General features: G+C 53.9%; 1 long non-coding RNA gene across 1 annotated transcript in view; it reads right to left on the reverse strand.

Moving 5' to 3' along the window:
• LOC147025521 (uncharacterized) overlaps positions 1–13,649 on the reverse strand; it is a 37,261-nt gene extending 23,612 nt beyond the window's left edge. Inside the window, exon 1 of the long non-coding RNA XR_015059559.1 lies at positions 12,924–13,649. This is a non-coding gene — a long non-coding RNA (uncharacterized LOC147025521). The remainder of the gene's footprint in view (positions 1–12,923) is intronic.
• Positions 13,650–14,437: the final 788 nt, after the last annotated feature.

The following is a 14,437-nucleotide window of genomic DNA, read 5'->3' on the forward strand; positions in this document are numbered from 1 at the left end:
ATATTGTTGTGGTTACCAGATTCGCAAACCACCATTCAGGTCCCTTCGGTGAGGTATCTCGGTAAGTGCATGTGTAGTTAGGCCCAAACCCGTTGTCTAGTGGGAATACATGTCATTTATGCGAGCTGCGACTCTTCAGGATAGCCGTTTTTCTTTTACTATCTTTATTTTGGACCAACCGCCATGATCACAACCACAACATCAACCACCGACCACAACCACCGCTTCACCACAACCGCCACGACCTTCACGCACACCTCGCAACCGTAGCATCGCCACCGTTCATGCCCCGCTGTGGGTACCGGTGTTGGACTCATGCAGAACGCGCGTCGAACAGCGTGTACAAAATCACGGATTTTGTGCTTCAAAAACGGATCAAAAACGACACACGCCCACTTTTTGCCGTCCAATCGGTGAGCGAGGGGCGATTTGGCCCCGCCTCCAGAACGATCGATATATGCAAATTTGTGGATCAAAAAGCCTTCACGCCCACTTTTTCTCGGGCCAATGGGGAGCGAGGTGAAAGGTCAAAGGGAGGGGGTCAAAGGCGAAGTTACGGGGGGATAAAAGGACCGTGTTCGTCAGTCAGAAGAGAGTCGCAAACGAGAACGAGAAGGAGTCGAGAACGAGAAGGAGTCGAGAACGAGAAGGAGTCGGAACGGAGGGGACGAGTGTGGAAGACTGGAGCCCGAAGCCGGCAGTGGCTGGAGAAGCTGAAGAGAGTCGGACGAGGGGGTGCTCGCGTCGGTGCCAGGAGCTGCATGCCCGAGGGAGGCCGGCAGCGCGACCTGGCCGAGGTGGAGACGCACACCAGGGATAATAAAGATCCTCTATACCCCGAGCATCAGCAACCCCCTCCTGTTTCCCCCCGCGCTGAGATAGTGCGACCAAGGGGGCCCCGTTCCCACCCCCTGCCAGGCACTGTCCACGAGGCCCGCGGGTTGCGGGGCCATCGCCGCTCCGCGTCTCATCACCAGACGGGTAGGCCCGACCCGGTCTCGGCCTCAGGCCCGCCTCATTCTTGAGGTATTTCTTTTCCTTGGTTTTGGGTATGTGTTGTCGGCGCCGTCTGTGAAGTAGAATTGTATAAGTGTTGCCGTGTGCTCGGTAGTCGGTATTAGCTCTGCACTGTGTTTTCACTTTTATGTTTGCTTTTTGTGTAAATGGAATTGTGTTTTCTTTTTTTGTGTGCATTTGGTGGAATTGTATTTGTGTGCTTTCCGTTCGTCGCGAATAAATGTGCTTTATTGTTGAACTGTTCTCCGCTTCGCTTCGTCTTTTCCCCCATTGAATCCCCATCTTGCTTCACGTAAAGGGTTGGTAGTGGGCTGAATACGCCCGATAATTAATCGAACCGTCGAGGTCGACGATAACACCGCTCGGTTATTCTGATAGTACGGAACGGGTCGGCAAGTGGCCCGTGTCCGGGTCGACCTGCGGCGAGGTGCGATCGCCCGGTCTACCCTCCGCGTGGGTACTTAGGTAGTTCGGGTGGCGAGCAACCCTATCCCACGCGGGGGCTGATTGGCTCGATCGCGGTGAGACCGAAAGGTCCACCCGTGACTGGTTCCCGGCGTTAGTCCGAGAGGGTCACGACTGGATTGTCCGTCCGGTGGGCGACGTGCCGCGGTCGAGTTACGTGGCCGTCGCACGCCGGCGGGCGCGAAAATCCGCAACACTGGTGTCAGGTCGTGCGATACAAATTCATCGCCCTCCCTCGCGGCACTGGTATCGGAGAACAGGAAAACGGGCTCTCCTGTCTCCGGCTAAATTTACGGGAATCGGTCCAGGGGTGAGAGAAGCGACCCCCGATTCCCTCCAAATTACTGAGCGAGCAAATTAACCCTTCACGAGAAGCAAGATGGCGTCTCAAGGCGAGCGGGAGCCGGGGGGTATTAGAAATGTATATGTGTAATAATGTAGAGTCCATGGTCCAGGATGGAATCCCCGAGCAGGAAATGTTGATTGTGCAGGAACACGGACTCGCCCAACTGAACCCAGGGCCCCGAGGTGGGTGCGGCAGCGGCCGCGGTGTATGACACCTCCCCCCTCTCCACCAAGACCCTTCCCCAACCCTTGCCGAAACGGCTCAGCTGAGTGCATCCAACATGGCCCAGCCATAGCGCCATGCTGGCGGCAATGAACAAACAAATGAATGAAGTGAAAACGACGATGGATACAAATACAAATGAAATGAAAAACGAAATGAAAAGGCATGAACGAAAAGATGGATACAAATACAAATGAAGTGAAAACGACGATGGATGCGAATACACAACAAATAAACGAAAAGATGGATACAAAAATGAACGGAATGGAAACAAACATGAAAGAAGAAATGAAAGAGCTGCGGGGTGAGACGCAGAACATGGGAATGAGCCTAAAAGGAAGCTTGGAAGAACTAAAAAACGAAATGAAAAAGGAAGTCGACACGATACGAGCGGAGGTGACCGGGTTAAAAGAGAAAGTAAAAGGAGTGGGAGTCGCAATGTAAGAAAGTAAACAAGAGAGGCAAAACGAAATAAAGACGGTGGTTGGAAAAATAGACAAAGTAGGAAAAGGATTGGGAGAAGTAAAACAGGGACAAGACCAAATAAAGGAGGAAATAGGGAGGAACACGACGGCGATAGAGGAATTAAAAGAGAACAAGGGAAAATAAAGGAGGGATTGGGAGCCGTGAAGGAGGACTGTGAGAAAAGACATCGGGAAATGACAGACAAAGTTGAAAACCTGCGAAAGGAGGTAAAAGCGGAGACACAGAAAGGATTAAAAAAGGTGGCGGAGGAATGGAGAAAAGAGACATGAGGAGGTAATTAATGAAATGGAGCGGAAAGCCGGAGAAAAGACAGAGGAACTGGGGGAACAGATAGGAAAAACCGGGGCGAGACAGAAGAGCAGTTTAGGACAACGAGGGAGGAAATATCCAAGACAAATAAGATGGTGACACAGGTACAAGGGGAGGTGGAGCAAATAAGAGAAAAAGTCGGGAACTGTCGTTAGGAACGATAGGGGAGGAAATAAATGGGGTAATAAAGGGGAAAATGGAGGAAATGGAGAAGAGACTGACGGATAGGGTGGAGGCCCGGTGTGAGAAGCAGGGGTGGCCTCCTTCGGGAACAGGGGAGAGGATATACTCCCTCGGCGGATCGTGCCCAGGTGGGGCCGGTGTCACAGGGCGGAGCAGGAGGCTTGCCCGATGCGGGGGTGAGCATGCCAAGCTTGGGGAGGGTAGAGACCGCGGGGTCTTTTGGCCTAAGGGGGTACCCAGAATGACTGTTCCAGGGGTGTGCGGAGTGTGAGTCCAATGGCTTGGGAGAGTAAGCGGGACGACGCGGGGCACGGACAGACGCAGACAAGGGTGGTGGAGCCCCCGGGCAAATGGCTCGGACCCTGCGGGAGTGAGGCACCGTTGGGACTGGGGAGGTACACTCCTCCCGGAGTCCCTAGGGAACGGGAGGAGACCTCGAAAGAACCGAGGGTGCCGCTACCCCCGTACGATGGCAAGACGGACTTGAGGGCATATATGGCCCAGTTCCAGTGTGTTGCCAGAGGCAATGGCTGGAACGAGGTGCAGGGTGTGGCACAACTCACAGTGGCCCTGCGTGGCGTGGCTTTGGAAGTCCTGACCACGGTACCCAGTGAGGGGGCGACCCTGGAGGATCTCCATTCGGCCCTAAAAAACCGATTTGGCATGGACCAGCAGGGCGAGCTTGTTAAAGCTCAGCTCAACGGGCGCAAACGACGTCCCCAGGAATCGCTGGGAGAATTGGCACATGACATTCGCCGCTTGGTGGGGATCGCGCACACCAACATGCCACCGGAGTACCGGGAGGAGATTGCCCTGGACCATTTCCTTCGAGCAATAGGGGGCACCGATGTCGGAGCATTGCTCACTGTATGGCGCCCGGACAACCTCCAGAAGGCGGCTGATACTGCTGCCTGCTGGGAGGCAGCCAGAACGCCATTGGGAGGGGCTGGGCGCCACGCGGTGGCAGTCCGACAGGTGGACCCCGTGCACGACAGTGCGCTGGGAGCCGGGGCAACCCTGGGCGACCAAGCGCGAATGGAAAGGATGGTGCAGGGCATGTTCGACCGCCGGTTCGGGAGACCTGTGGAGAGGCGGTCGGGCCCGGGAAGGGCGGGAGATGGGCCATCGCGGAGTACCCCAAATCCGAATGGAGGGCGGTATAATTCGGCGTACTGGAGGCAAACACCTTACCACAAGACGTGTTATACTTGTGGCACAGGGGACCACCTGCAGCGGAGGTGCAACGCCCCGCGCAGGGAAAGGCCCCCGCGAAGAGAAGAGCCACGGCCCCCTAGACCACCAACTCCGCCCCGGGTCAATAGGGATAGCCAGGCCCAACCATCCCCCCCCCCACCAGTCCCCGGGAAACTAAGAAGTGCCGAACATGTAGGGCCGTGTTCGGCAGACTCAGACGGAGAAGAGCCCTCAGAACTGCGACAGGTCATCAGTTGTGGCCAAATTGGCAAAGGTAGCTTAACAATTCGGTGCAAGATTGCCGGCGTAGGGGTAGACGCCGTGGTGGACACAGGAGCAAGCGCCACGATCATCAGCCCTGTGGTCCTTGATTCGAGTGTAGACGGTTGGGATGAGATCCACCGTCTGCAAAACCATAGTTTGCAGCTAGCTACCGGGGCAACGGCCCCTATCATAGGACGTGGTGTCGTGTCGTTTAAATTGGGCACTGTGAAAACCAAGATAGAGGTTTGGGTGGCTGAGGTGTACGACCCATGTCTAATAGGGTTGGATGTGCTGACGGCCGGTGGTTGTAAGATCGACTTGGGCCGGGGGGTCATGCAGTTGGGTGGTGAGGAGTTGCCGTTAGGAGGCGTGAGCACGGATGAGAGGGTGGAGCTGGAGGCTCCTGACTCCGTGGTCATTCCCCCGGGTGCCGAGGCGGTGGTCCCGGCCCGGTGGCGAGCACCCCCAACGTGGCAGGGCCCCTGTGGCCTAGCGGAACCATCGGCAGGGCCGTCAACCCCGGGCTTAGTCGTGGGCCGCACCCTGGTAAGTACCGACGGGCCAGTAGTGCCCGTACGGGTGATAAATGTTAGCACGGAACCACGCACTATCAGGAAGGGCACGAAGGTGGCAGATTGCATCCCAGTAAAAGAGGTCGCAGAGCTGAGGGACGATAACGTCGAGCCGGACCGGCCCCAGAAGGAGTCTCCAGACTCGATTAGGAATTGGCCCGGTCCCATTTGTGAGATGGTAAATCGGAGTAGTGTAGATTTGGAGGAGGCCCAGCGGGAGGCCTTATACAAGCTGGTCGACCGACACATCGGGATCTTCTCCTTGTCACCCGAGGATATTGGACGTACGGGCCTGGTGCAACATCAGATCCACACCAATGGGGCCCGGCCTGTCCGTCAGCCTGCTCGAAGGCTCCCATGGAGCAAAAGAGAGGAGGCTGATGAACAGGTTGAAAAGATGCTCAATGCAGGTGTCATCGAGCCCTCGGGAAGTCCTTGGATGTCACCAGTTGTGCTGGTTAAAAGAAGGATGGGACCACGCGTTTCTGTGTGGACTATCGCCAGCTGAACAACGTGACACTCAAAGACTCCTATCCCCTGCCTAGAATTGACGATACCCTCGACGCCGTTGCAGGCTCTAAATGGTTCTCAACTTTGGACCTCAAGAGTGGGTATTGGCAGGTGGAGATGGATAAGACGGGGAAGGAGAAAACGGCATTTTCCACAGGGAAGGGACTGTATCAGTTCACTGTGATGCCGTTCGGTTTGTGTAACGCCCCCGCCACCTTTGAGAGACTGATGGAGCGTGTACTCGGCGGCATGCCGTGGCAGTCATGCCTGGTGTATCTGGATGACGTCCTGGTACACGCTAAAACATTCACCCAGGAGATAGCCAATTTGGACCAGGTGTTTGGGCACCTCAGGCAGGCAGGGCTGAAATTGAGCCCAGAGAAATGCACTTTGTTCGCGACAGAGGTGGCCTATCTCGGACACGTGATAGGCCGCGAGGGGGGAAGACCGACCCCGGAAAAATTACAGCGGTAGAGGAGTGGCCCGTACCTACAACTGTCAAACAGGTGCGCGGCTTTTGGGACTTTGCTCCTACTACCGGCGTTTCGTGGCAAACTTTGCGGAGATAGCCAGGCCCCTTCACCGGTTGACGGAGAAGGGGTTGAGATTTAATTGGACGGAGGAGTGCCAGGAGGCCTTCCTCAAATTAAAGGGGTGTTTGACATCCGCACCTGTTTTAGCGTTCCCCACCGATGACGGGATGTATACCCTGGACACGGATGCAAGCCAGGAAGGATTGGGAGCAGTCTTGTCTCAGACACAGGGGGGCGTGGAAAGAGTGATCGCGTATTACAGTCGGGCCATGAGTAAGCCCGAACGAAATTATTGCGTAACTCGTAAGGAACTATTGGCTATGCTGTCTGCCGTGAGCCATTTCCACCCGTACTTGTACGGGAGGAAATTTTTGGTTCGAACTGACCATTCCTCCTTGCAATGGCTCTTACGGTTCAAGGAACCGGAGGGCCAAATTGCAAGGTGGTTGGAAAAATTGCAGCAGTACGATTTCAGTGTGGTCCATAGAGCCGGTAAGGCTCATGGGAATGCCGATGCGCTCTCTCGACGCCCCTGTCTGAGGGAAAACTGCAAATATTGTACGAGACATGAGGAGAGGGACCAATTGGCAGACGCCTCCCGAAACTCCCAGTCCGTGCGGCCCGGATGGTAGGCCCAACTTTGCCACTAACCGCAGGAGAGGAATTTGGTGGATTGGCATGGAGCACGGCCCAGCGGGAAGACCCCGTGCTAGGGCCAGTGTACAAATGGGTCCAGGAAAACAGGAGGCCCAGTGGGGAGGAAATCGCCCCATTCGGGGCGCGAACAAAGGCACACTGGGCTCAGTGGAGGACCCTAGAAATGAGGGACAACATCTTGTATCGCAAGTGGGTGGAGATTCCTTCTGAACAAACTTCTTGGCTGGTGATAGTCCCTGATGGGTTTAAGACCCAAATTTTGAAACAGGTGCACGGTACCCGCGCCGGCGGCCATTTGGGCAGGACCAAAACAAAATCTCGGGCCCGCCGGCGGTTCTATTGGGTTAACATGGGGCGCGATGTACAGGACTGGTGTCGAGCATGCGACGCCTGTACTGCAAAAAAGGGACCGCCACAGAGGATGAGGGCCCCACTCCAACTACATCAGGTTGGGGCTCCCCTGGAGCGAGTGGCCATGGACATTTTGGGACCACTGCCCCCCACTCGCCAGGGTAATAAGTACGTCCTCGTAATTATGGACTATTTCACCAAATGGCCAGAAGCCTTTGCCCTTCCCAGCCAGGAAGCAGGGGTTGTGGCCAAGGCCTTCGTAGAAGGATTTACATGCCGGTATGGGATTCCGCAGGAGCTGCACACGGACCAGGGACGAAATTTTGAGAGTGAATTACTAAAAGAGGTGTGCAGGCTCCTGGAAATTCGAAAAACACGGACAACGCCCTGAGACCACAGTCTGATGGCATGGTGGAGAGGTTCAACAGGACCCTGGTCCAACAGTTGGCCCTCTTCACCGCCACTAACCAGGAGGACTGGGACGAACACCTTCCGTACCTCCTGATGGCCTATCGCGCGTCCCAGCACGGGTCTACCGCATGTAGTCCGGCGCTGTTGATGTATGGACGGGAGCTGAGAAGCCCCGTCGATTTATTGTGCGGTCCGACGCCTGAGCGGCTTGATAGGCCCCCGGGGAGGGCTATGCCCGTCGGTTGGAGGAGGGCTTGGAGAAGGTCCACGCCTTCGCACGACACCAGCTCCAACAGGCGGGCATAAAAATGAAGCGCAGGTACGACCACCGGAGCCAGGTGAGCAAATACCCACCGGGGGCAAAGATTTGGTTCTTTAACCCCCGGCGAAGGAAGGGCAGATGCCCGAAGCTCACCTCACCTTGGCAGGGCCCGGGGGTTGTCCTGGCGCAAGTCAGTGACGTGGTCCTAAAAATTAAAATGGGACCACGAGCCCTCCCTCGGATCGTCCACGCGGACCGCCTGAGGCCTTACAAGGGCGACCTTACGCCCTCATGGATATGTCTTGCCGGAGGAGTCGGTGCTGGAACAGCCGCTCCCGCAGAGGCGCAGGGCTCTCAGAGTCTTGCGACGAGTTCACGAGCCCAGTAGGAAGGGAGGAAATTCCCCCCCTGGGAAATTGATTAATGGGATTATTTGGAGACAGTGACTGACAGTGAGTGTGTAGAGGGGACGTAGTTTAGCTACGTAGTGTTAAAAGGAACGTGCTATAGTTTAAGGGACGACGTGGGAGCACGAGTTAGTTAGGGTTAGGTTAGGGGAGGTAGTTAGAAGGATGGCAGAGTTCAGTGGTGTGTGTGTTGAAGAGTTGGTGAGTTGTGAGGTGAGTACTTGTTGAGTGAGTGAGGCCAGCGGGTCTGTGTGAGTGGAGTGAATGGGGAATGCATGGTGCGATGAGTGATTGGGGGGAGGAGTGACTCCCACCCAAGGGACCCCGGGGTCAGAGTAAAGTGAGTTAGCTGGGTTAGTCAAATTGAAAAATGGAGGTCGTTTTGCTGTTGGTGGGAAAGTAGGCTCGAGACCCATTTGGAGGGGTGCAGGAGCCCTGTTGACGGGCTTGGGAGCGTGGCTGCGAAAGGTGAGTATCGCTGAGTGGGTACCCCGGGCACCAGGCTAGTCGGCCGTGGTAGGCCATGGGCCCATGGGGGGCCGGGATAGAGTAGTGGGCACGGGTGCGCCTGCTTGGTGCGGGGGCCCGGGGCGCCATTAGCCTCATGGGCAGTGTTGTGGGCACGGGTAACCCTCGGAAAGGGGCCCGGGAGGCCGGCCTGCCACGTGTGCGTTTCAGGGGAGGTGCCATGGGGGGCACTCCCCGGTGTTAGGGAGCTGGTAGGCTCGGAGGCAGTGTAGTGCCCGGGGGTGCCATAGCGGGAGATTCGGCAGAGGGTCGTGCCTGCCAAAGGGAGCCACGTGTCCCAGCCAGGAGACCGTGTGAGGGCACGGAGAGAAAATTGGGGGGCGAGGCCCGAAATTGTAAGGACACCAACACAGGCGACGGGAATCTGGGTTGTTAGAACCAATAGTTTAAGCGAGAGGCGCTTGTTGAAAGCCCCGGGGTAGTTTAACAGTTAAATGGTTAGGATAGATTAGGAGATGTACCCCTCCGCACCATCCATCCCCTCGCTGTCGTTGTGGGCCGCTGGACCCACTTGGTGTTAAGATCGCCGAACTCTGGGGAGGCCATTCTGAGGCTTCGTTGGGCCTCGACACAGGACGTTAGCTCTCCCTTGTTCCCCTCCGGGAAGGGAACGTAGGGGTTGGGAGTAGGCTAGGTGACAGGATAGGTTAGCCGAACAAGGACGATAAAGGGGGTTAGGGGACGATTTATAGTGGGGAGTAAAAATAAAAACAACAAAAAATAAGTTGGGGCTAAATTGGGGTTTGACAAATTAAGGGAGTGGGTATGTACAGTGACAGGCAAAGGCGATAGGTTGGGAGGGAGACAGGTAGGTAGGTCCGAGCCCGCCTTCCAAGTGGCCAGCACCACCGCACTCCCTCCACCAACCTCCATTGAACGGCAAAGGCTGGCCAACTTCATCGGCTGGCCGTGTTTTGCTTCAAGGCGGAGGCCGGCCAACTTCATCGGCAGCTGTGTTCTGCAAGGCCTGTGCCGGCCAGTTCATCTGCTGGCTGTTTTTCTTCAAGGCCTGTGCCGGCCAGTTCATCTGCCGGCTGTGTTTGCCTGCAGCGGCCTTCTTCTGCGGGCTGTGTTGCCTGCACCTTTGCCATGCCATGCCCACTGCCCATGTTCACCAGCCCCGTTCAATTTTGCTTTGCCCCCCCTGTTCATTTCCATGTGCGCCAGGATCAAGGCAACAGTTTGCAAGCTGCGAGAACTGCCCTGTTGGCAGCTACAACACGGGCCTGCAGTGGCAGCCCGTGCACCGTGTTTTGCGTCCATCCATTCATCCATTCATTCGTTGTGCTCATTGCGTGTGCCACTTGAGCTGGCACGGAGACTGCGTTTGTGCAGCCCATGCACCGTTGTGGTTCACTGCATTCGGTCCATCCATTCATCCATCCATTCGTTGTGCTCATTGCGTGTGCCACTTGAGCTGGCACGGAGACTGCGTTGTGCAGCCCATGCACCGTTGTGGTTCACTGCATTCAGTTCAAACCGTTCATGCATCCATTCGTTGTGTTCATTGCGTGTGCCACTTGAGCTGGCACGGAGACTGCGTTGTGCAGCCCAAGCACCGTTGTGGTTCACTGAGTTCAGTTCAAAAGGGAAGGCCTTGGACTGCGTGTGAGCAGCCAGCCACGTTCCCTGTCACCTGCATTGTTTTGAGCCAGAGACTGCATGCGGGCAGCCTGGCTCCCTGCTAACTGCTTTCTTTTGCAGAGTTCAATGATCCTGGGCCATGGTTTAGTGTAAGATTTGTAAGTTAAGGTAAGATGTACTGTACATATGAGTGCGCCCCCGGCATGTTTGTCTTAGCGCCGGCAATTTTATTTAAGTCGTCCGTGTGAGTGAGTTTGTTTAGATAGTTACGCAGCCCTCGGGTTATTTATTTTGGGGACACGAATACCATGAATGTCGCACTCAGGGATCCGTAGGTAAAGTGTACTAGGGGAAAACTACACATGATGGCACACGAAAATTTGACGACTCGGGACGAGTCTGTAAAAAGGGAAGGGGTAGTGTTGTGGTTACCAGATTCGCAAACCACCATTCAGGTCCCTTAGGTGAGGTATCTCGGTAAGTGCATGTGTAGTTAGGCCCAAACCCGTTGTCTAGTGGGAATACATGTCATTTATGCGAGCTGCGACTCTTCAGGATAGCCGTTTTTCTTTTACTATCTTTATTTTGGACCAACCGCCATGATCACAACCACAACATCAACCACCGACCACAACCACCGCTTCACCACAACCGCCACGACCTTCACGCACACCTCACAACCGTAGCATCGCCACCGTTCTTGCCCCGCTGTGGGTACCGGTGTTGGACTCATGCAGAACGCGCGTCGAACAGCGTGTACAAAATCACGGATTTTGTGCTTCAAAAACGGATCAAAAATGACACACGCCCACTTTTTGCCGTCCAATCGGTGAGCGAGGGGCGATTTGGCCCCGCCTCCAGAACGATCGATATATGCAAATTTGTGGATCAAAAAGCCTTCACGCCCACTTTTTCTCGGGCCAATGGGGAGCGAGGTGAAAGGTCAAAGGGAGGGGGTCAAAGGCGAAGTTACGGGGGGATAAAAGGACGGTGTTCGTCAGTCAGAAGAGAGTCGCAAACGAGAACGAGAAGGAGTCGGAACGGAGGGGACGAGTGTGGAAGACTGGAGCCCGAAGCCGGCAGTGGCTGGAGAAGCTGAAGAGAGTCGGACGAGGGGGTGCTCGCGTCGGTGCCAGGAGCTGCATGCCCGAGGGAGGCCGGCAGCGCGACCTGGCCGAGGTGGAGACGCACACCAGGGATAATAAAGATCCTCTATACCCCGAGCATCAGCAACCCCCTCCTGTTTCCCCCGCGCTGAGATAGTGCGACCAAGGGGGCCCCGTTCCCACCCCCTGCCAGGCACTGTCCACGAGGCCCGCGGGTTGCGGGGCCATCGCCGCTCCGCGTCTCATCACCAGACGGGTAGGCCCGACCCGGTCTCGGCCTCAGGCCTGCCTCATTCTTGAGGTATTTCTTTTCCTTGGTTTTGGGTATGTGTTGTCGGCGCCGTCTGTGAAGTAGAATTGTATAAGTGTTGCCGTGTGCTCGGTAGTCGGTATTAGCTCTGCACTGTGTTTTCACTTTTATGTTTGCTTTTTGTGTAAATGGAATTGTGTTTTCTTTTTTTGTGTGCATTTGGTGGAATTGTATTTGTGTGCTTTCCGTTCGTCGCGAATAAATGTGCTTTATTGTTGAACTGTTTCCCGCTTCGCTTCGTCTTTTCCTCCATTGAATCCCCATCTTGCTTCACGTAAAGGGTTGGTAGTGGGCTGAATACGCCCGATAATTAATCGAACCGTCGAGGTCGACGATAACACCGCTCGGTTATTCTGATAGTACGGAACGGGTCGCTTAAGTGGCCCGTGTCCGAAGTCGACCTGCGGCGAGGTGCGATCGCCCGGTCTACCCTCCGCGTGGGTACTTAGGTAGTTCGAATTTGGCGAGCAACCCTATCCCACGCGGGGGCTGATTGGCTCGATCGCGGTGAGACCGAAAGGTCCACCCGTGACTGGTTCCCGGCGTTAGTCCGAGAGGGTCACGACTGGATTGTCCGTCCGGTGGGCGACGTGCCGCGATTCGAGTTACGTGGCCGTCGCACGCCGGCGGGCGCGAAAACCGCAACAATATATATATATATATATATATATATATATATATATATATATATATATATATATATATATATATATATATATATATATATATATATATATATATATTTGTAGTAGTGGCGCCCGCCTGGCATGCGAACGACCGCGTTTCACCAATAGCAGCCGGTTCGCCCACTGAATGGACAATCCAGTCGTGACTTTCTGCAATGGCGTCAGAAACCAGTCACAGAAACCAACCACAACCTTGTCAGTCCCCTACCCGCGCTACAGGGTCCGATCGCCAAATCTTCGATTTACCAAATTATTCACGCAGGTAGGTTACCGACAGGTTGTACCTCAACGGGAGCGCTTGGAAACGAGCCGCTTAAGCAGCCCGCTTCCTTTTGGGATAACATCGTGCAGTCCCGTTGGACCCAATCACTTTACCGGCTATTTAAAAGCCAACTAATATTCCGCAATACAAGATGGCATTTCAATGGGGGCATGGACGCGACGAACAAGTTTACATTTAAACCAGCACATTTATTTACTCTACGGATGCAGGAACAATCATGCAGTCATTCAAACACACCAACATGCACGTACGAACGCGCTTGGGCGACCCGCGATGCTCCTTCCCCACAGAAGCTAGCATAGCCGCGGCCGAGCTCGGGCCTTGCCAAGCGGCCGGGTGATTCGGTCTCAGTCGGCAACTCGTTTGAGAGGAACGAACCGGTCTTTGCTCTCTTAGAGTTGATGCTCTGTAAGAACCCGTCCGTCCCTCAGTGATGCTCGAACTGCGCCGAAGCCCGATCACCTTGGACTGCCTGTCGCTGGCTGGCGAGCTCTCTCCACATGAATGCGCGGTTTGCGCGACACAGAAGGCAAGGCCGCGCCTCCAGCTCGCGTCTCCTTGGCGACGCCCGGACTCTCCACCGACTGCAAGCTCCAAGCTCCCGACTCCGCCACGAGCCCAGACTTCCACGTAGCTCCTTGGCTTCTAGCTTCCTCCCGACTCCCCGACCTCTCCAGACTGACTCAGACCGATCAAATCGACTCGACCCAACTAGAACGCGAGCTTGGCGCTCTGCTCGTCCTCTTATAGGGCTGGTGAGACGCGGTTTGGCCTCCAATCCTCGACCTCTGACCTCTGCGCAGAAAGCGGACGTGCGTGAGATCACCAAGCTTGATCCGACGAGCAAACGTCCCGCGTCGGCCTGCAGCGTCACCACTCGATGCGGACTCGGCGCGGCTGGCGCAAAGATGGCGTCATTTCGTAAACGAAGTGAGGCGATGTTTGTGGTGTGGAGATGTTGACGGTTGCTGGCGAAGTGGTGAGGATGGCATGGTTTGGTGAGAGGCAGGTGTGGTTGTGGTGCTGGAAGGCGGTTGGTCTGAGGCGGTTGTTGAGAGCGATGTTGGTGGTGGTGGTGGTGGTTGTAAAGCGGTTGTTGAGAAAGATGCTGGTGGTGGACGTGGTTGGTCCAAAATAACGATAGTAAAGAATAATGGCTAACTCAAATATCACAGCCCGGTTAACATGAATAGTTCCCTTTAAACAACGGTGGGGAAATCTATCTGGACACGGACTTATCAGCCTAACTGATCTCGGGACCTTTATGGTGTTCTGTCAATTTCCACAGCCGTAACTATATATATATATGTATATATATATATATATATATATATATATATATATATATATATATATATATATATATATATATATATGTATCTATATATGTGTATGTATTTATATGTATGTATATATGTGTATGTATATATGTGTATGTATATATGTGTATGTATATATGTATATATATATATATATATGTATGTATATATGTGTATGTATATATATGTATGTATATATGTGTATGTTTATATATATATATATATATATATATATATATATATATATATATATATATATATATATATATATATGTTGGTATGTATGTATATATATATGTATGTATGTATGTAGGTATGTGTGTATATTTATATATGTATGTATGTATGTATATATATATATATATATATATATATATATATATATATATATATATATATATATATGTATTTGTGTATGTATGTATAATAGCC

Source organism: Eptatretus burgeri, chromosome 6 (assembly GCF_056783735.1).
Source record: "Eptatretus burgeri isolate ZD-2024b chromosome 6, Ebu_testis_v1, whole genome shotgun sequence".
Lineage (NCBI taxonomy): Eukaryota > Metazoa > Chordata > Myxini > Myxiniformes > Myxinidae > Eptatretus > Eptatretus burgeri.